The 22,896-nt window shown below is 48.7% G+C and overlaps 1 protein-coding gene across 5 annotated transcripts in view; it reads right to left on the bottom strand.

Annotated features, from left to right (window-relative positions):
• Positions 1-22,896, bottom strand: part of ABCG1 (ATP-binding cassette, sub-family G (WHITE), member 1) — an 83,844-nt gene that overhangs the window by 50,394 nt on the left and 10,554 nt on the right. The window lies entirely within an intron of this gene.

The following is a 22,896-nucleotide window of genomic DNA, read 5'->3' on the forward strand; positions in this document are numbered from 1 at the left end:
AGTGGCACCATCTCGGCTCACTGCAACCTCCACCTCCCAGGTTCAAGTGATTCTCCTGCCTCAGCCTCCCAAGTAGCTGGAACCACAGGTGCGCACCACCATGCCTGGCTAATTTTTGTATTTTCAGTAGAGATGGGGTTTCATCATGCTGGCCAGGCTGGTCTCAAACTCCTGACCTGGTGATCTGCCTGCCTCAGCCTCCCAAAGTGCCAGGATTACAGGCGTGAGCCACCGTGCCTGGCCCTCCCTCTCACTTCTTTACAGCTCCATACCGTCTTTTTACTTTTTTGATTTCAAACTGCCTTACATTTACAAAATGATGATGCTGATGATGACAATAGCTGATGCTTATATTGATCCACTATGCCTCAGGCACGATTCTAAGCTTTCGCATACATTAACTCACTTAATTCTCAATACATAACTCAGTTAATTCTCACCAGAACCCTGCAAGGTCCGTATTTCAATACACCCAGATGAGAAAATTGAGGCACCAGAAACCTAAAATAAACTTCCCCAAGAACCATAGCTAGTAAGCAGAATTGAAACTGACCAGAAACAACCTAAACTGAGTGGTCTGGCTCCAGAGTCCACACACAACGTGACACTTACTCTCTGTGCAGATCACTTGCTTGTGAGATGCGAGGAAGAAAAACAAATGAATAAATCAATGAAAAATAAATGTGCCCACAAGCCAGCCAAGCGGTAATCTCAGCAAATCTCAGCAACGCTCCCCAGGCCCGGTGCCCCTCCCTCATCCCAGTCCCCGGCCTTCACCAGATGTCCCCACTCTCTTGAATGGTATTATATCCTTGTTTTTCTCTATCTTGCACCACATTCATATTTATCCTTTAACAATTTTGGTGACTTCTGAATGCTTTGAAGTTTTTAGAAATGGCATCACATGGCATGTGTTCTAGGAATTGCTTTTTCTCCCTCCACATTATCTCGTCCATTAGATCTGTTCTTGTTGATGCCTGTAATTGTGCTTCATTCATTTTCTGGGCTCTGTAATATTCCACTGTGGGACCCATCACAGTTTGTTTCTTCACTTTTCTTTTTTCCATTTTTTTATTTTTGAGACGGGCCTCGCTCTGTCACCCAGGCCAGAGTGCAGTGGTACAATCATGGCTCACTGCAACCTCAATCTCCTTGGCTCAAAAAATCCTCCCTCAGCCTCCCAAGTAGCTGGGACTACAGGTTGCGCCACCACGCCCAGGTGGTTCTTAAAAAATTTTTTAATGTTTTTTATTTTGTAGAGGCAGAGGGTTTCGCCATGTTGCCCAGGCTGCTCTCGAACTCCTGGGCTCAAACAATTCACCTGCTTCAGCCTCCTAAAGTTCTGGGATTACAGGCATGAGCCACCGCACCTGCCCGGCTTATTCACTCTTCTTTCAATGAACATTTGGGTCGTATCCAGTCTTGTTATAAACAGTGCTGCTGAGAGCGCTGTATTCAGGTCAAAGTGAAAGTGCTGGGCCACGGAGGGTGCCCATCTTCAACTCAGCTTCATGAAGCCAAACGACATCTGTGGCAGCTGCCCCTGCACCCCCACAGGTGGTGTCTCACAGTCTTCCTTGCTCCAGGGTTATCTAGGTTAGATAGAACTGCACTTCTCTTCGCTTCTCTCCACCACCACTGTCTGGACAGAGCCCCAGGAATCCTGCAACAGACACCTCTCCACTCTCACGCCCATCCTCTATTGCAGCCCCTCAGCAACTACTGTCTTTCCAGATTTTACAGAGGAACTGGCTGGGGGATAAATCAGATGATGATGGAGATCATGACAATCTTACTGCAGCTTAAACAGGTTTTACAAATAAGCAGAAAGAAACCTAATCTTCTTTATCCTCCTCTCTATGCTTCCTACCACTTTTCTGTTTCAAAATGTTGCTCTCTCATGCCCATCTTTGCTTCCTTTTCTTTTGTATAATATTAGTGGCCTCAGGTTGCCACAAGAAAATACCACAAAATGTGCTGTCTCACCATTCTGGGGGCAGAAGTTCGAAATCGAGGTGTCTGCAGGGCCAACGCCCTCTGGAGGCTCCAGGGGAGGGTCCTTCCTTGCGTCTCCCAGCTCTTGCTGGCCCCAGGCGTCCACGGACTGTGGCTGTGTCACTCCAACAGCTGCCTCCATCTTCATGGGGCTGCCTCCTCCACATGTCTCTGTCTCCTCTCCCCTGCATCCCTGTGACTTTTTCTCCTCTTCTTCTCTTGTAAGAACAGGTCCTTGGATTTTGAATCCATCCTAATCCAGGGTGGCCCCATCTGGAGAGCCTTAACTTGATCACCTCTATCTGAAAAGACCCTTTTCCTGAATGAGGTCACACTTACAGGTTCTGAGAGTTGGGACATGTACGTACCACTTTGGAGGGTCACCATCAACCCACTACATCGTAGTCACCATTCTAGTCCAAGATCTGCACCCAAATGCTTCCCAGAAAGTCTATTTCCAACACTGCCCCTCACCATACTCTCCCGTTACCTACATTCTAAACACCACACCCACTCAGTTCTCCACCAACTGCATTTGTGCTTCCGGGTTCTGCCCCTCCCTGTGGCCTTTCCCAAAGCCGGTGATTTCTCCAGAGATTCTCAACTCTCCTCCAATTCCTACAACCCTTCTCTGGGCATTATTCACTGTCTTAGAGAAACCTGCCCGATAGTGACGGCTCCTTGTGTCCCTGTCAATTATAAACTCATTGAGGGACACGCTCTCTTTACCTTTTCCTCCCGAAGATGGAGCAAAAATACTTTGCTTCTAACAGATAATAAAAGTTTGCTGAATGAAGAAAAGATGCTTTTTCCCCAGAATGAAAATAGAAAAAAGAATTGCAAGTATCTTTATCCTGAAAATTCCTCAGAGAAAGACACCAACTCACCGAGAAACAGAGGATCAGCTAGAAATTGTTTCTCGGAAGTCTGTAATAGTTCATATATCTTACCTTACACAGTCACGTCTAACTCGAAGTAAAACAAAGTTTCTTTAGAAGAGTTTTAAAATCGCGGTCAAATTCTAGTCTTGTGGCTTCATTTTAATTGTGGGATTTTTTTTTTCCTTTTAAAAACTTATCCCAGTCTGGTTACCTGAGACTTTTTAATTGATGATGAAATCAAACCTTCTTGCTCAGAACAAAATAAAAACAGGCATAGAAGATTCCAATTTAGATGTGGCAGTACCAGAATTTAATCTCAAAAACTGGTTTATTTTAAACCAAAAAATCTCAGCCTGGGCCTTGGGTTTCTAATCTATAAAATGTGGAACATGGACTATATGAATCTTTAAGGTCTTTTTCTGACTTAAAAAGTGCTCTTATTAAAATATAATCACACATGTATGCCTTTATGTATAGAAGCATAAATATATACATATTCATATATATACACATACACCATTCTATCCTGAAATTACATTTGTTACTTTCTGAAAGGTAAAATGATGAAGAAACTTAAAAGCTCATGGAATGATATTCCATCCCTTTACGTCAGTGAGGAAAAACTGGAACTGAGAATCTCTTTCTCTTAGCCATCAGAGCAAAGCAGCATTAGTTATTATTTTTGCACATGGACTGAGATTATTTTATGAACATATTTATTAACAGGTAAATTGTTAGAACAGCATTATTGTTTTGCCAGTATCTTAAAGAGTGATAAATATCTCCATCGTCTTTCCTTTTCAAAGCTATCCTATATCCAATAACAACTATCACTCCTCCTGAGAAATGGCTGTATGTCTACAGCCTCTGGAAAAACTGGTGCATTTATTCTTCTAAATGTTTTGATGGCAAATTCACGCACTGCCCCGTTCTGCAAATCCAAAAGCTGGCATCTGTAGCTTAAATGAGTTCCCCAGATGTCAGTGTGGATGGGTGGAGAAGAGACCTCCCTCCCCGTACTCATCAGCTGGCTCTTGCCACCTGCCCGGAGTCACCACTCCCTCCCTCTCCGTGTCCCCTGCCTGCCCCCACCTCTCTAGGATGCTCCCAGGGCTGCTGTTCTTGATCGAATTCCAGGCCATTCCGAGGGAGAAAGGAAGCCGGCCATGTGGTCTTGTGCTGCTGAGTCAGCACTTTCTGCTGCCTGGTGCCCCACCCCTCCTCGTCGGAGTTGCACCAAGATGCTTAGCTGTGCAGATGATTTTCAGAAAGGGTGGATCTCAGGAATAGATAAGGAAATACTGCCCCAATTCTCCTGGTCTCATCTCGGCCGTGAGCTGGGCTCTCTTCTCTGTTTCTGATGCCACTAATGTTTGCAGAGCCAGCCTTCTGGGCCATCCCCTGCCTCCCTCACACCACATGGGAACCCAGCTCAGTCCTGTCTCTCCTGTGCCCTCTGTCCTTCTTCTTCCTGTCCCCGTGGTTGGCCAGAGAGGCCATCACGTCTGCGCTGGATTGCAGGATGTGTGGCCGCACCCATCTCCAAGAACAACGACAGCACCCACCCTGCAAGAACGCGTCACTGGGGTTAAGATGCTGCTTTTTAAAACTTCATAATCCTTGTATCTGGACTGAATGCCTAAACCAGTTGGAGAAGAACGCAATTTTCTGGTTCCTGAATAATTTTTGTAACTACAAAACCCACAACCCAACAGGTTCCTTATAGATTAGACCTATATGCGAGCCAGTGGAGAGGCTCGTCCTTCCAAGTAAATCCTGTTTTCTTTGGCTCTTCCATCTGTGGCTTTTCAGAAGTCCTCGGATTCAGAAGTTCACGTCACCCTCTTCACTCCCTGGTACAAAGCGTGGGGTGACTAGAGTCACTGGAGAAGCCCCCTGAGGCAGCCCAGGGAACACAAGGTCTGGCAAACACCACTCTTCACTCCAGACACTCAGCTCCCACTGCAGGCCCGAGCCCGTGGAACGTGTAGGGACAGAGCTGGGACATGACTAGGGAAGGAGGTCCTCTTCCTGGGGGTCACTCTCAGCAGGTGGTGGATTCCCACATCGAGTTCTCACTTGTGGTTTCAACTCACCCCCTCCAGGGATGGCTCCAGCCACATCAACAGCCCTCTCTGAAGCTCAGGTTCCATCAGCAAGCTGGGGATTTCATCTGCCTACGGTCGTTCCCTTTGTGGGTGTGCCTCTCCCACAGGGAAGGTCACTGTCAGCTCTAAGTGTTTCCCAAGCTTTTTGTGGCTAGGAAATGGATGTCATGAAACAGTCCTGTCCTTGAGTGTCAGTGACAAGGTTTCGCACCTCCCAGCTCATTCTCAGACCACCACCGCCATGTCCCTGTTCCAGGTGTAATTTTTAAAATTCACGAATTGTGATCCTTGCAACTAAAATCTGCCATCATTTTAGATGAGGAAAAGCTCAATTTCTTCACCAAAAAAAGAATGGGGATTGCAAAGTAAGACAAAACTCTAAATTAGACTGTAGGAAATGCAGTGCAGAAGAGAAGCAGCTTTTGAGGTCTTACAGCTTTATCAATTTATATTGGCAAGGCAATGGCTGTGTTAACTGCGTTTCTAATCTGGTCCTGAGAGCTGGCACAGAGGACGGTGGAAATGGACGACCTTCTTCTGTTAGGATCGAGTGTTACTAAATACTGAGAGACGGCCTCAGGCAGGCTCTTGTCAGAACCTTGCACTGGGAGTGGACAAGAGAAGTTTGGGGTCTGGATGCCCCTTCTGAATCCCTGTGAGCCCCCATGTCCACTCCTACAATGCCCTCTCCACCCCCAACTAACCTCATGTTCCAGTCTCTGCAAATAATTTTGTCACTTACAGTGATGTTTTACCAAGAGGGAAGCAATTTAAAAGAATTTTTTTTTGTAAGCCAAAGATAAGGAGGGTTTACAGAAGAGGAAAGAAAATTGCTAGGTTAGATAGAACTGCACTTCTCTTTGCTTCTCTCCACCACCGCTGTCTGTACAGGGCCCCAGGAATCCTGCAACAGACACCTCTCCACTCAAACGCCCATCCTCTATTGCGGCCCCTCAGCAACTACCGTCTTTGCAGAATTTACAGAGGAACTGGCTGGGGGATAAATCAGATGATGATGGAGATCATGACAATCGTACTGCAGCTTAAACAGGTTTTACAAATAAGCAGAAAGAAACCTAATCTTCTTTATCCCACCCAGGTGATATTGCAAACCAACACACACACACACACACACACACACGCGCGCGCGGTATTAAAATTCGGTTCAGTGAAACAGATTAAGATAAAAATAAAATCTGCACCTGTTAAATAATAATATAAATTGCTGAACCCAGGCACTTCTGCCCTGTTCCCTGGTGTGCAACAGTCCACCGTCCCCGAGGAGGTACCCTGGAGGACATGAGCTTTTACTCCCATCCCTGCAGAGGAAAGGGGCCGACGGGCTCCCCAAATTCATAGTGCGACTCGTGAGACTCCACCTGGCCCTGTTGTCTGCATCTCTGTCTGACCACCCGGGTTCACAGGGAAAGCTGACTTTGTAGGCCTGGGAGTGGTGAGATGCTGAGGCCGCCTGACTGTGGGAGAGCAGGCTCCTCACTCCTGCCTGCAGTGCAAATGTGGATGACGCCACCTCTTGCTCCAGCTTTCCCAGGGCTCAGCGTGGCTGCCACGTGGCCATCAACTCCTCTTTACTCTAATTCAGCAGTTCTCAAAGTGGGATCCCTGGACCAGCAACAGCAGCATCACCCCGTACTTATTAGACACGGAACCCTGCCTGCCCCAAACCTGCTCACTCAGACCCCCGGGGGTGTGGCCCAGCCACTGGCATTTTCACAAGCCCTCAGGGCCACGGTGGAGCTCGCTTGATTGCCTCATTGCACTTCAGCCTCTGAAGGCACAAAAACTAAAAATCACAACAAAGAACTCTGGGTCACTGCGCCCGTTCATGGTCTGCCCTAAAGGCCTGGGATGTGGAAAGCGTGAAATAACACAAGAGCCAGAGCAGAATGAATGTCCCCTAACAGCCAGTGTTCTCCAGCAGCCAAGTCACCCGGCCACCTCTCATCATGCTCCTTCCGCCCTCCTCAGCGTCACCGCTTGGTTCCAGATACCACACACCTATAATACAGCTCCCTCCTCCTCTCTCATTGTACAGTTTGAGTTTTTGTTTTGTTTTGTTTTTAGGGACAGGGTCTCTGCTGTCACCCAGACTGGAGTATGCAGCAGTGCTATCATAGATCACTGTAGCCTTGAACTCCTAGGCTCAAGCAATCCTCCCTGCTCAGCCTCCTCAGTGCCTGGAACTACAGGTGCACACTGCTATGCTCTGCTAATCTTATTTTCTGTAGAGACAGCATCTCGCTATGTTGCTGAGGCTGGTCTTGGACTCCTGGGCTCAAGCAGTCCTCCTGCCTTGGCCTCCCAAAGCACTGGGATTATAGGCCCGAGCCACTGTGCCAGGCCCATTGTATAGTCTTTTTAAAAAGCCAATATTTCCTAAAGGAAACTCAGAAAATCAAAATACAGTAGTAAGAACTGCACGTGCTTTGTAACTTTGCTTAAAATAAAATGCACTGGAGTCTACTTTGTGGCTGGCCCCATGTGCTTTAGAAAGGGATTTCATTATTTTGTGCTTTCAGTGGCAAGCATGTTTGTAAAACAAGTATCCAAAAACACCACGGGGAGTTTTTTTTTTTTTTTTTTTTTTTGAGACAGGGTCTTGCCCTGTTGTCCAGGCTGGAGTGCAGTCACGTGATAATGACTCACTGCAGCCTCAACCTCCTGGCCTCAAGTGATCCTCCCACGTCAGCCTCTCAAGTAACTGGGGCCACAGGCATGCACCATGCCTGGCTATTTTTTTTTTTTAAATAGAGATAGGGTCTCTGATGCCCAGGCTGGTCTCAACCTCCTGCCCTCAAGAAATCCTCCTGCCTCAGCCCCACAAAGTGCTGGGATTACAGGTGTGAGCTACTGCACCCAGCAGGGCATTTTTAATACAAGAGAATCTCTTAGGAAACGGTATGAAATTATAAACACCCTATGGATTGGTTTTTTTTTTTTTTTTTTTTTTTTTGAGACAGGGTCTCACTCTGTTGCCCAGGCTGTGAGTGCAGGGGTGCGATCTCAGCTCACTGCAACCTCTGCCTCTCGGGTTCAAGTGATTCTCGTGCCTCGGCCTCCTGAGTAGCTGGAATTACAGGCATGCATCATCACGCCCAGCTAATTTTTGTATTTTTAGTAGAGATGGGGTTTCACCATGTTGGCCAGGCTAGTCTCGAACTCCCGACCTCAAGTAATTCACCCGCTTCAGCCTCCCAAACTGTTGGGATGACTGCCCTGTGAATTTTTAAACTCCCCACAGAAATACACTCTGATGCATTTCCCCCTTTCCGTTTACGGTGAGCTCACAGATGTCACCAGGAAAAAAGCATCTCCGCTGTGCACTTGGTTTTTATGATAAATGGACGCTGAAAGCTGGCAGCCCAGCCAGGGTCATCTCCATCAGAATCCCAAGAGGCAGTCACATCTGGATGTGGCCAGTGCTCTCACTACGTGTCTGTGACAGTCAGAAGGATAAGACTCCCGGAGACCAACATGCTGTTCACCAGGACTGCTGTCAGGCTAGAGTGTCCATTCCAGATCCCAAGCCTCCTGAAGTCCTTCAGAGGGTCTGCCCACGCCCTGAATTCCCTCCTAAGTCCCTACCTGAGTGCCCTCGGTCCCCTGGGTGGTGCAGGAATGCACATCTGGTGGGTGTGACCAAGCGTGGCCTGTGCTGGTCATGCCGTTTACTCTCCCAGAAGACAGACAATAGGGCTTAATCTGGTCCAGGCCATGAGAACTGGCTGGTAGTCTCCACCGTTAGACAACCTCTAAAGCTCATCAGACTTTTCAACAGCGCGGCTTCATTCTCACTAAAATTAATTTTTTGGCTGGGTGCGGTGGCTCACGCCTGTAATCCCAGCTTTTGGGGAGGCCAAGGTGGGTGGATAACCTGAGGTCAGGAATTTGAGACCGGCCTGGCCAACATGGCAAAACCCCGTCTCTACTAAAAACACAAAAATTAGCTGGGTGTGGTGGGTGCCTGTAATCCCAGCTACATGGGAAGCTGAGGCAGGAGAACCACTTGAATCCATGAGGCGGAGGTTGCAGTGAGCTGAGATCGCGCCACTGCACTCCAGACTGGGTGACAAAGCGAGACTCTGTCTCAAAGAAAACACAAATGACTTTTTAAGCCATAAGTGTGAAGGCAGTAAACATTTTAATGTTTCAAGTTCACGGAAAAGGACTATGGCCCTAGGCAGTCACTGGCTGTTTCATATGATCTCAAAGAGCAAACAGGAGGAGCCAGGTGTCAGTTGGGCTAGGCTTGGTCCTGGGGTCCATCTGTTGGCAGCAGGAACTTGAACTCATCGTCCACCTGTCTCCAGGCCACAGTTTCCTCGCTGATAACACGGAAGCAGCACCTCGTGTGGCTACTGGAGACCCAGCATGGCAGGCACCTTGGCCTGGCATAACACTGTGTGACCTGGAGGCCGCAGGCACCCTCATCCTGCCACCTGCCCTCCTCTCCTGCCTGTCCCAAGATGAGCACACACAGTGTTCTCCAGGGCCCTGCAGAAGGCACCATGGGCTCCCACAACCACGGCCCAGGGGATGAAATGACATCATGATCCTTTTCTGGGGCTCCAATTTGAGTGGTGAGATACTGGAAGCCTGGCAATCACCAGACACCCAAAAATGACCAAAGGGGAACCTTCTGGATCTTCGGCCCCTTGCCCAGCTCGCTGATTCTGAAGAGGCCACATGACAAAGGCTCATCACCCAAGTGGTGTGAGCTTCTGTGACACAGAGTAGATGAGCAGTAGCCATCGTATTAGTCAGAGGCCAGGCCCCGGAAGGTCTTCGGCCCCAACCGGAAGCTGGCTTTAGGAGCATGGGTCACCCAAAGACACACAAAGGCAAGATGTAGCCCAGCCAGAGAACCAGTGTGGGGCTCTAGAAGCAGCTACCTGGGTCACCTCTTAGCTCTGCTACTTATAGCCCTGTGACCCCGGACAAGGCTCCTCCACCTCCCCTCGCCCCTCCCCTCTCAAAGGGCAGCAGTGAGGCTCATGGGAGCATGTAGGTGTGAGGCTCTGAGCACACTGCCCGGCGTCTAGGAAACGCTAAGTCAACAGTGGCCACCAACTAAATCCTTGCTCTTTCCCTTTCATTTCTAAAGCCTAAGGTATCAAGCCACACTTAACATTTAGAATGAGAACTAAAAGGCTTTGATCCATCTTAGTGATTCTAAGATATTATGATTTTATTACATCACATATAAGAAGGGTAGCCATGGTTTATTAAGTGCCACATGCTGGTCACAGTGCTTCATAGGTATCAAACTATTTGATCTAATAAGGTGGATGTTTTTATTATTAATATTTCCTTTTTACAGGAGGCATAAGTCACCAGTTGCCCTGCTAGTGGGTGGTGGAGCCAGTTCTGAACCCAGACTGTCTTACCGTGGAGCCCACATTCCCAAGCTCTGTCCTATACTGCCTCCTCCTTTACCGAGGGCATTTTGCTAAAAAGTGCTACACCTGGAATCATTTTATTGAAATAAATAGAGGGAGAAAGAAAATTTTAACTAAGCTCCACATATAGTTCAATTCATCTTAACCTCCTTGTTACGTATTAATTTAGTATTACCGCAAAGGAGAGTAAGTGCATTTTCTATAAAGCTACAACATTAATGGATTTACATTAAATATTTGCAAATCCAAGAACAACGTTCACACCCTGCCAATGGGTGTGAGACAGTGGCTCCCACCAACCCCAGCGCTGCTGCCACCTCTCCCTGCCATGAGCTGAAAACCAGAGCAGTGGGCACGACATCCTCAATTTTCAGTCATGACCATCTAGCCACAAGACTAAAACACACAGGAGCTGATAACATCTCACATCCTCCTAAGATAACCTGCATCAACCTTGCCAATGAGCCAAATTCTGAAGTGTAACGTTGCTTGCCAAGCTTTGTTTCAATGGTGGAAATTTCCATCCAGTAACTCACAAATGTAGAAACTGAAATATAAATAGTTCAAAGATGCAAAGCTTGTCATCCAGCGATCTGAAAGTACTTGAGAGAGCTCTCAGAAATAATAAGACTGTTACCTGTCTTGTACACGCAAGTACACAAGACTCAAGATAGAGGGATTTAACATGTCTGAACTTAGTCATAATATGAGCCATGAGTAAGAAACCAGGAGAAGTCTCAGAAAAGGAACCATACAAAAATTCCCTATGAGGACAACTCCAGGGAGCATGTAGCCCATCTTGGGAAAAAGCAGAAAGCTCAGGGTGTTGAGACTTGAAATCCCCATTTTGTGTAAGAGACGGCACTTTCCGTGCTGCCCGGGCAAAGGCCCTCACTGCTCCTGGCCACAGCATCTTCCTCCCTCAAAGGGAATGGGGAGAAAACCTGACTGCAGGGTTGCTGCAAAGACAGAGTAAGTTACTGCTCACAGACTAATAAATACCAAGCTAATACTATTATTATTAGAAGGAGAAGTATTTGGCTTCATGAAACCAAGAACACAAAAAAACAATTTTTAGCAAAATTTGACCTGTAACATTAAAATACCTTGAGCACTATTGTGTGCCAGCCCTGGCTGTAGTGATGACCACTGCTATTCCTCACTCCAATCCTCTGAGTTTGGCACTAGGAACAGCCCTGTTCTGTAGATGAAAAAACTGAGGCCCAGGGTCACATGATTAAGAAGAGGCGGACCTGGTATTCAAGAGCAGGCTGCTTGACCTAGAATCCAGGCTCTTACCATTCCCCAACCGCCCCTCCACCCATCCACGGTGCTGTAAGTGAGGCCAAAGAAACAGCCCTCAGAAACCAACTGCATGAAGCTTAGTCAGAGGTGGCTCATGGGTTTGACATAGTAAGGGAAGATCAAAACAGCCCAGCATCTCAAGGCTCTTGTTTTTCCTCTCTACTTCTCTCTACCAAGCTGTCTTTAAGGGTAAAAGTATATGCTCTTCTACTGTGATTTAGCTTTTTGTGATTCCATTCATTCATTTGCACGCCAGCTCTCAGCCAGGTGCTGGCTGGGTAGCTGAGATGTAGGGGTAACTTTGGAAGCTCAGAAGAGAAGCACAAAATCCCACGGTGAGCGCCATAAAGCCATGATCATAGGGGCAGAGGAGCACGATCATAACCAGGAAAGACTCTCCTGGCCACGGGGGTAAGGGTAAATGAAGGAAGGCTTCCCCTAGCCTGGGGAGATGAGGTGGGTTCTTGGTAGAGGGTGTGTCCCAAAGAAAGCACAAATGCTAGAATGACAGGCAGTTCAGCCTGGCTAGCCCATGGGGAGTGGTTGCAGAGACGCGAAACTGGGAGAGAAAAAGGGCTCCAAGGGAGCCCTGCTGGCCAGGCTGTTCTTTGAAATTCATATTCTAGAGACTTAGCCAACTCAGAGATTGAGGAATAGTTCTCAAGAAGCACAGAACGCCCCTGGGAAGAGAGAAGGTGACAAATTGGCGCTGCCCATTTTCCTCTCTAAACCAGATGAAATTCAGAGAAAGGCTGCTGGGTTTGGGCCAGGGCACGTAGCACATTTATGACAACTGAAGGGGAGGAGGCCTAGAGGCACAAGGCTGGATGGCCTCCTGCTCACACCATTCAGGACACAGCCATTTTCTGGACAAACTCATTTGCAGATCTTCAGAAACAGGAAACCTGCAGCTTCTGCTATAACTCCTAACGTGAGCGCTGATAAATATGAAACTTAGTGAAAGGGGTCTTCCCTTTTTCAACAGACTTTTGTGTAGAGTCCATTCTCATGTTAGTGACACACATCCTTACTGTAACACCATAGTTATCGTAGATGTACCTTCCTTCTTGTTGCAAAGATTTTCATCCACTACCATCTCTGGTTTCCTGTGTCCACCCATTGGCTTAGTGGGTTTTGGCTTGGAAACTGTAATTTCTATATGGGCTTACAGAAATGCGAGCTCCACAGCCACAAAATCCAATAAGCAAGCAGGCAACGAAAACCCAAGACTGCAAGGAAAAGCAAGCCCTTGGATCTCTTTGCATTTGGTCAGGAGCCCAAAAGGTTGAGCAAAGCATCTGAAAGACGATGTTTAACATTTCACAAAACACCTAAATTATGCCCGAGGGAACTAGTCCCGCTGGGTGTCTAGAGAACGCCCTGGTCTCCAGAGACAGCAAAGCATGGCACCTCCAAATCCACCCAGGTGGCCCCAGGCCTTCCAGTTACTCAAACAGAGTACAACTGGTGGAAATGATGTCTGTTATCACACTTACGGGTTCACACACAAAAAACTGTAATAGATGCCCTGGAAAACATGCCGTAAAGTTCAGCTGTGATCTGTCCTTGCCTCTAACCTGCCCAGGGTGGAAGTGACTCGTCAGGCAGCCGGGAAGCGTGACCTTGCAGCATGATCTCCGGATTCCAGCCGGCTTAGCGGAGCCAACGCTGCAGATTCCCAAGGGCAATTCCAAGGTTCCAAACCCCATCCTGGCCATTTTTCAGTGCTGACCCCAGAGAAGCCTCAGACATGCTTGGAGCCCACCCCACCCCAGGAGGCCCTGGCTCCCTTACAGCTCCACCCTACACTGTCAGCTGAAACCAAAACCAGCACGTTTTATAAGGAATCAAAAATCACCTGTCTCCTAGGAAAATTGTGCCACCTGAAGACCTGTAAATCAAAAATAAAATTCAAAGGCAACCATCCCCTGCAACCACGGGGATAGACTCCCTCCTTGGCCATGGCACTCTAAAATTTCACCTGAAAGACTGCTTCAGGACATGACAGAAGGTGGGGGTCCGTCCGACATGCCTTATCATACCCTATAACATTAACATCAACACACACCTTAAGTCTGATATGAAGTATTTACGGTCTGTTCTCTCTCAAGCCTGCTGCCTGAAGGCCTCATCCGCACGATACAACCTAGGTCCCCACAGCCCCCTATGGTAATCCAGACATCCCTTTCTATCGATAATAACCAATTAGAAAAAATTTTAAATTTACCTATAACCTGGAAGGCCCCCTTTGGGCTGTCCCACCTTTCTGGACGGAACCAATGTACATCTTAAAGTACTGATCACTGCCTCACCTCTCCCTAAAAGCATGAAACCAAGCTGTTCCCAACCCTTTTGGGCACGTGTTCTCAGGATCTCCTGAGGCTGTGTCACGGGTCATGATCACTCAGGATAAATCTCTTTAAATGTTTTAGTTTGACTCTTTTCGCGGACAGACCTCTCTGATTTAAACAAGAGTCTGGAAGATTCCCGCAGTTCCCCGACGCTGCTGAAGCCACAGAGGCGCAGACCCCACACACCGGCGGGCCGTTCCCCTGAGGACGCCACACCAGCATTTGAGCGTCATTTCCATTCCCGGGGTCTCCCAGTCACTGCTCAAGCCTGAAGGGACCGCAGGCCGTCCCGGGTGGCAACACCTCACCCTCAGATCCACACTGGCGACTCTTCGTACTACCAGGGCTCTCGGGCTTCCTGGCCCGGTGTTCCTGGACCCAGGGAGGGGAACACGAGGACGTGCGGGGCGCTGGGATTTGCACTGCCCGGGTGATTCCCTAGGCATGGGGCCGCCCCTGTCCCAGGGAGGCTGCGACCCCTGCTCAGGGCTGCAGCTGCCTCCTCCCGCTTGGCAACAGCGCCCGGCGCCGGCAGCCAATCGCGCGGAGCGCCGCGGCTCAGCCGCGGAGGTTACTAGCGAGCGTTGACCGGGAGTAACCCCGGCGCGGGCGGCGGCGGCGGCGGACGGGCGGACACTGCGCACGCGCGGCGGCGCGCACCCTCCCCGCCCGCACCTGCGCGAACTAGGGGGCTCCAGCAGCGCTGTTTTCTCCCGGGCGTTGAGCTCCCGCAAGGGCGCGAACGTCGCCCTGCGTCCACAGGCCTGCAGAGTCAGCATCTGCACCAGCCAGAGAAAGGACGGGCTTTTACTCAGTATGGAGAGCCTGCGTTAGAGCTGCCACTCAGTGGGCAGAACATCACCACGGGCCAGGATGAATCCCGCCCTGGGAGGGAACGTCTGGGTGGAGGCCAGGTGGCCTGATAACCCCAGGGCCAGGGTGGGCAGAGGTGTCCAGTGCAGCCCCCAGGCAGGTGCGGGGAGCTCGGGACAAAGGACAGAGGCCAAAGATGCCCCCATACCTGCATCTATGAAAGAATTCCCGAAACACGTCCCCCAGGAGGCCTTTTGTAGCCCTTCATTGTCAGCAGGCTTTGGGGTTTATGTCCTGGGTAAGGAAAACTCAACACAGCTCATTTTATTACCTGGGTCTGAGCGATTGCGAGAGATGAGTTCTCAGTGGCGCTTATAGAGGCAGGGAGTTGGGACCCCAGGTGTTAAGTCCAGTGCTGGACCTGCCGCCTACCTGCCAGCGGTCCTGGGCAGGCCCTTGTCCCCGTACCACCCTCCTTCCCTTCTGGAGAAGATGCCCATACTGATGTGTGTCCCATGCCGCTCCCCTAAGGCTTAATGAGGCAAATCGCCAAATAAAGCAAACACGATTTGCTCAGTAAACACCAGTTATCTAAAATTAAATAAATAAAAATAAAAACAAACAAACACCTTCTCCCAAACCTGTGGGAGAAGAGAAATAACAACTGAGAAATCCCATAAAACTCCTGCCAAAAGGTTCACTTTCAAGATAGGCAGTTGAGATATCAGAGAGGGGGACTTTTTTGGTTGGAAGGCACCAAGTTGCCTTATAACAGTAAAAGAAACAGAAAGAACGTGACTCAGGTTCTGCCCTTCCAGCAAGTTCCATCCCTATCAGTTTATAGACAGCAAGAACCTTCCAGCAGGGACACCTACCCGCTGCCCTGCCCCCTGCGGATGCTGCTGTGATGCCCACCTCCCGAAGCAGGACTCTGATCTCATTTCCTGCAAGGGCCATGTACTTCTTATTTCCTCCTCTTGAGGTAGCCCTGGATTGTAATGTATTTGGTTATTGTTCTGTACTTGGCTGGGCTTTTCCCCTTCATTTGTGAGCTCATTTCAAGACCAAGATTAACTTGGTCTGCAGAGTTTCAGAAAACAGAACCTGGATCCACAAATGAACATTGCCCAGATACAGATTTCAGCTCAACAGACAGAAGCATTTTCTAAGAATGAGAGTTGTGCAAACATAGCCCGGCTGCCTGGGAGGTGTCAGTTCCTGGTTGCTGGAAGTGCTCAGACAGAAGCTGGCTGTCCCTTGTCAGGAATGGTGCGAGAAGACTCCCTCCACGGGGCAGGAGGGCGGGCTTCGGCAGCACAACTCCTTTTGGCTCCAAGATTCGGACTCTAAATATAGCTCTCAGCTGGATGTAATCACAGCCCTGAAGTCACCCTGGTGTGTCTTACTTTTGACACCAAGTGCCACTTACCCCACAGAGCACGGAGGTGACAAAACAGCACACAGCTGACAAAGTGGGAAGTAAAACTCTTGGCTGCAGGCCAGACTGGATCCCTGCAGGCCCACTCGCCACCGCCCATGACGGAAAACCCATCTTGTTGCCTTTTCTCACAACGTGAGCAAAAACAGTCGGCACTGGGGACATTTTATTTGAGAGTAAGCTTTCCCATGCAGGTGTCAGAACTTCATCCACGTGAGTTTGATGGAGAATGCACCTCCATGACAAATCCCTAGTTTTACCGTTTAGTCCTTCAAGATATATTTAATCTGACCTACATGGTTTTCTTTGTTCATCGCTAATCTGTTGATTCTAGAACTGAACTCAGAAAGAGCAGGTGTATGGTTCCAAACATTTCTTTCCTGCCAATTTATAAACAAAAGAAACGGTGTCGTGTTCAGCAAAATGTCACCTTTGGTTATTTCTTGGACTGGTGGATTAGATTCTGGTTTGTAGGGAGGGCCTCCATTTGAGAATGTGAACTTTTCAAGATACAAGCCTATTCAAGGCAGTAGAGGAAGGCAGGGGGGCACCCACCATGCAGGTGAAAATGATTGTGGTAAGAACATCCTTCAACAGTTATACAGTGACACCAACCCCCACGGAGCAGAGCACAGTCCTACAGAGTCGCACTGAAGGGGCCAGATGGTTCAAGAATACGAGCACTCTCTGGGAAAATGACAAAGTATTAACATGTCCAAATAAAGAACCTGCCAATCCAAAGGTGGCAAAGAGAAAAGGAGACCCCAAGGCCAATGTTGGCAGAGCCATCCGAGCCTTGTCCAGGGAGGCTGCCACAGCTAACAATGCCACACTAAGGAGTCACACACCCAGATCCCAGCTCCCAGCTGGTGAGGGTTTGGTTTCCCATGCAACATGCTCATAGGGAGAGAATGTGTGGGCTGGAGGGGAGCATCTAGGCCCCTTGGATGTGAAACCTGTTCAAGAAAGTAGCAAACCCCTTTGGTCTTGCACATAGTGGCTAAACATTCATCTCATATGAATCTGCTGTGAGAGCTGGTCCATTCTCAACATTTTTTCAAAGCCTCTTTGGGACCCTGTAAGGCAGAGGGGTCAGAACTCTGCCGGAAGACCTCATCACCAAAGGAATGCTACCCCTCAGGGCCTGAGTGGCAGCCCGCCTACCCACCCCGGGCACCACTAAGAACCTAGGAACTGGCCGCAGCAGGGAAAAGAAGGGTTTTTCCAGTCCTCTGAATTCCCCAAGGCAGACTCAGGCATTCGGCTCCTCTTTGTCAATGCCCCAGCCTCAAGCAAGCCATCCCTGCAAGTGGCCTGGGGCCACCACACTGCACCAGGAATCAGCTGTAGCCTCCAATAAAGGTGAAAGACTGAAAGAAATGTCCTGAGGACCCACAAGAAAACCCACCTTAGCATAACAGCCTCGAAGAAGCACCAAAGTAACTCACTCATGCTAGGGAACTATCAATCCCCCTTCAGCCTGAGCACCTTCCCCTCTGAAACCCCCTAGCGACAGGATCTCCACACTCTGCCTTTCACTGGGCTGCCTCCCCTCCCTGTTCTAGCAGGTTGGATCAAGTCACCAGCACTTGGTCAGAATCCAGTCTTCCCTTAATGGAATTCCTGAAAGGATGTATTAATGGTGCCTTCCATGCACTTTAGATGGTCCGTTATTACAGGCCTTGTGAAATGGCTATGGAAATTATGAGAAAGCAACTCTGAATTTGAGAAAGGTGTCCAAATGCTTAGGAGCAAACCAATACAGATAATCTGACTTGGCACTGCCCGAAATATTTAACCCCTTCTGGTTTTTGGCAAGGATGAGGCTGGAGGGTTGGGTTTCAAAGCATGAGGTGACATGGCGTTCCATCAGAGCATCACCATGTGGAGGCCACGCCCTGACTGCAGATAGAAAAGAAAATGCTCTAAAGCCCCAGGTATGGCTACGTTTGTTCTCAACCTGAACTTCGCCTCCAGGTAATCTTAGGAGGTGAATTTGATTTCTGAGAATCGCTTCACCTGTTGGAGAGAAAGCACGCCATGCACATCAACCTCCCCTTCCTGGTAAGGAGAGGGAAGCTGGAGCCTCTCCAGAGGGACAGGAAATCCCTGTAAAGGGCCAATGGCCACTGACATCCAAGCAGGCCAATTAAAAGGCCAGTTTACAGCCAAGACAACCCCAAACCATTTCATAACATGGGGCTGGGCACAGCTGTGCCTTAGTTGTCCAGTCTTGTGCCCACGTCAGGGCTAAGCACTTGCTATGCTCCTTTTTGGCCTGAAATCACACAGACCTGGTTCTGAGTTCCTTCCTCCCCAGTCCTATGACGTTGGTCACATCTCTGAGCCTCATGTCACAGTTTTCCACAGGGAGAATACGCAGATCCTTCCTGAATCAGCCCCGTGAGCCAAGTGGATTGAAGAACGGCTCTCATTCAGTCAACTATGCCTGGAAACCGCCGGGATCTCCTGGGAGATGGGCAGTGTACAAGTACCCAAGCATTCCATTTGTTCGTTGTGGCCAGTCACACCCTAATAAAATGAGACCCTTGTGTGAATGGGCTCTGAAAGCAGCTTACAATAAGATCTGTTCATCCCCGTCATCTTTACCTAAGAAGAATTTTATTCTGTGAATTTGCTCTTAACCACATTCCTAAATATTCTCAGCATAGTGTCTACTCTGTAGGAAGCAAAGGCCACTAAGGGTGAGGAGGAACAGCTAAACCAGATCACTCTGATCTGTCCCCAACACAGTTTGTGTGACAACACCAAAGATGGTATTGTTCCGAGCCATTTGTCCCATTGGCACAAGCTACGTGAGTGAATTCCTTGAGGGAGAGTAATTACCGTATCCGAAGCCGGGGAAATTATCCTTGGGGTGTACTCCTCTCTCCTGAGAATAGTTCCTCTCACAATTACGTTCTTTGCTAGGAATCTATTATATGATCTAGTTTTCCCTCCAAAGACATCATTAATCATATGGTGAAAATGTAACTACAATTGAAAATACAAGATGTTTTGTTAAAATGCCATATTCAATGCTTAGTAATCGTCAAGCTCAAAAATTTTAAAGAATCAGTGCCTGGCATCTCCTTCTTTAAAATACCGCTACTGTTTCCTGCATGGCCTTTCTTGTAAGCATTGTAAAGTTCACCTTCTTTAAAATAATTATGTAGGACTTCATGAAGTTATTCTGGTCACAATGCCCAACTTTGCTATGGCATTCTATGTTGAGTTTGTATCGCAGCACCATGTTTTGGGTGAAATCACGTGAGAAGAAGTCTTTCCTGGAAACAACTGGAGTGGTCCAGTGTCTTTGTAATGGGAAGGAACTTGGACTGTGAGTCAGAACAGCTGGGTCCCAGCCCTGGCTCTGCCTTTGAGCGAATCAGCTCTGTGCCTGAGATCCTGTTTCCTTTGCCCTACTGTGAAGCATGGGACCAGGCACTTTCTTTCTTTTTTTTTGAGACGGAGTCTTACTCTGTCCCCCAGGCTGGAGTGCAATGGCCCGATCCCAGCTCACTGCAACCTCCACCTCCCGTGTTCAAACAATTCTCTTGCCTCAGCCTCCCGAGTAGCTGGGATTACAGGTGCCTGCCACCATGCCTGGCTATTTTTTTTTTGTATTTTTACTAGAGACAGGGTTACACCATGTTGGCGAGGCTGGTCTCGAACTCCTGACCTTGTGGTCCACCTGCCTAGGCCTCCCAAAGTGCTGGGATTACAGGCATGAGCCACCGCACCAGGCCAGAACCAGGTGCTTTCAAAACTCCTTCACTTCTCATCTTTGGAGACACCTCCCCAGCAATGCCAGGACATCCAGCCTCAGCGTGATCATTACAATTCGCTCAATGCATCAAACTGAATTTTTAAAAGGTGAAAACAATGGACTTGATACAGACAGCAAAATGAATACACTGAGAGCAGTCAGAGAAGTAGCCCCTGACCCAGCGTCACACTTGGGGTCGCACAGAGATGATGCCAAATACAAACTCCGCCACCGTGAGAAGAGAGAAATGCAGAGCAAGGCTGGGCTCTGACTTCTCGGCCTAACCTAAGTGTGGCTGGGACTGAGACCACCGCCAGCAATCAGAGGGACAAAAACAGGAGAGGGAGGAACCCATCTATGGGAGGAGCAAAAGAGGCCGACTTGGAGGACCAACAGGCACAGAGGCCGACCAGGAGAGTGGCGACCCGTGTGGGTGAGGTCCAGTGGGATGCAGCTCCTCCTGCAGCCCCAACACAAGATCCACATTGAATGCGCATTGTTATTGATTGTCCTGGCTTTTAGTTGGGGAAATACGGTACCCAAGTTGGAGCCAACTGGATGCAGCACCCAAGAGCAGGCTGGTGTTGGGAGAACAGTGGGCACAGAGAGGGCTTCTGCAGCTAGCACCCTTTGGCAGGAAAAACTCTTCAGCAATGGCAATCAAACCACCAACAGCAGGAAACCCTATGGGCACCAGAGTCTCCAGGAAGAGCTCTGCTTCCTTTCTGGCTGCATGGACCCTGGCACCCCATAAGGCCCTGTGCTAGGCAAGGCGTGGCCACCGTGTCGGAGTGCACAGAGCTGGAAATTGCTGCCTTCATTCCAGGCCTGCCCCTTTCGAGCCCAGGAGCATGGGCAAGTCCCTTAACCACCTTTGCCTCAGTTTCCCTTCTATTCTGTGTGCTGGAGTGATAAACCATCTAGACTCTGAATTGCAGGCACCAGGAAAAAAGGAAAGGATGGGGCATGCAGGGGAGGAGAAGCAGGGAGAGGGAAGACAGACACAGGTGCTGCTGTGGCTGGGGAGGGCAGTGGGGAGGAAGCCAGACAGCAAAACTACCCTTGGCCCCCCCCACCCCCGAAGAAACCAGCAGCTGGAACACACCAGATACATCCTGTCTGTCAACCCCTCTGGCTCCACCCATTTCTGACTCATGGGCAGGTCCCTTGGGAGCCCATTTTGGGCTCTTCCCCTGCCTGAGCCCACAAGGTTACTGTAGGGCAAGTCTCTATCTGGTGGCCACCCCACCCAGGCTGCGCTTCTAAGAATGGACAGTTGGGTCTCCTCCCTCACTAAGAGCCATTACCAGCTGGCTAACTGTGATGATTCATGTGATCAGTTTAAACACTTAGAGAATATAGGGGTGACGAGTCACATACTGGGTGATGTGGTTTGGCTCTGTGTCCCCACCCAAATCTCATCTTGAATTGTAATCCCCACGTGTCAAGGGAGGAACTGGGTGAGAGGTGATTGGATCATGGGGGCGGTTTCCCCCATGCTGTTCTCATGATAGTGAGGGAGTTCTCACGGGATCTAATTATCTAAATGTGTGTGGGTTCTTTTGCTCTCTCTCTCTCTCTCTCTCTCTCTCATGCCACCATGTAAGACATGCCTTGCTTCCCCTTCACCTTCTACCATGATTGTAAGTTTCCTGAGCCCTCCCCAGCCATGCAGAACTGTGAGTCAATTAAACCTCCTTTCTTTAAAAATGACCCAGTCTCAGGTAGTTCTTTATAGCAGTGTGAAAACGGACAAACACATTGGGTAGGGGAGCGATACTCTTCACTTGCAAACACTGGCTACAGCTGTGTGCCAGGCTTATGCCAAGACATTTCAAGCCCAGATGCCACCAGGTTTCAGACATCTACATTTCTGCATTACAGCCCATCTTCACTTTACAAGACACCGTTCCCAGCATTTTCTACCATCATGACAACACTTCCAAGGCCACACACAACAGACGGACAGGAATCACTCTATGTTGCTCACTGCTTTGCCACAATTTGTCTATATGGACAAATGAGGCCAAAACATGACATGGTGTCCTGGTTTCTTGATACATTTTCCTATAAAATCTTTCTTTAAGTTGAGAAGGAGAAGGCTAGAATCCTATGTTGAAATTTCAACAGGATCAAAGGAGTGGGCCCACATCTGAGCCTGCCACAAAGCTGCTTTCTTAACAGAACAGGCTGGCACGCTCTGAAAATGCAAGTATCGCATCACAATGCTATACCGTTGTCTGTTGAGAAGGTACTGAATCTGTTTCTGGTTGTGCAAACATAGACATAGAGTTACCCAGCCACCAACTGGGCTTGCAGGTCCCAGGGACCAGTCTGTCAAAGCTCTAAAATTGTGAATGTAATGAAGACAGGACTGCCAGTGCCAAGGGTCTCAAAGACTTAGCTTCAAGAGGGTAGAAAAACAAAAAGAAGATAATAAGGAAAAGAAGAAAGACAACTAAAAATTTAAACTGTGAGTCTTGGTTGGTCTTCTTCAAAATGAAAGAAGGGCTGAATCCAGTTTTAAGTTCAAAGTCCTAAAATATTAGAATATTCCAGGGGTACCTGGAATATTTGTATTGTTCCAAAGTCCTCCCAGATTTTCAAGTTGCTTTCCATGATTCGGTAGAAACTAGGGACCACGGTTTCTTGATGAAGTCTGACACGTCCTCTGCCTGTCAGCTCCCCCAACTCACCTGTCTGATCCACTTAGGAGCAGACAATGGGTGCATGGAGCAGAATGAGATAAAGGATAAATTCCACAAGAAGAAACAGATCAGGCTGGAAAAAAACACACCAACCCAGGGTGGCATTAA

Source organism: Mandrillus leucophaeus, unplaced genomic scaffold, assembly GCF_000951045.1.
Source record: "Mandrillus leucophaeus isolate KB7577 unplaced genomic scaffold, Mleu.le_1.0 Scaffold69, whole genome shotgun sequence".
Taxonomy (NCBI): Eukaryota; Metazoa; Chordata; class Mammalia; order Primates; family Cercopithecidae; genus Mandrillus; species Mandrillus leucophaeus.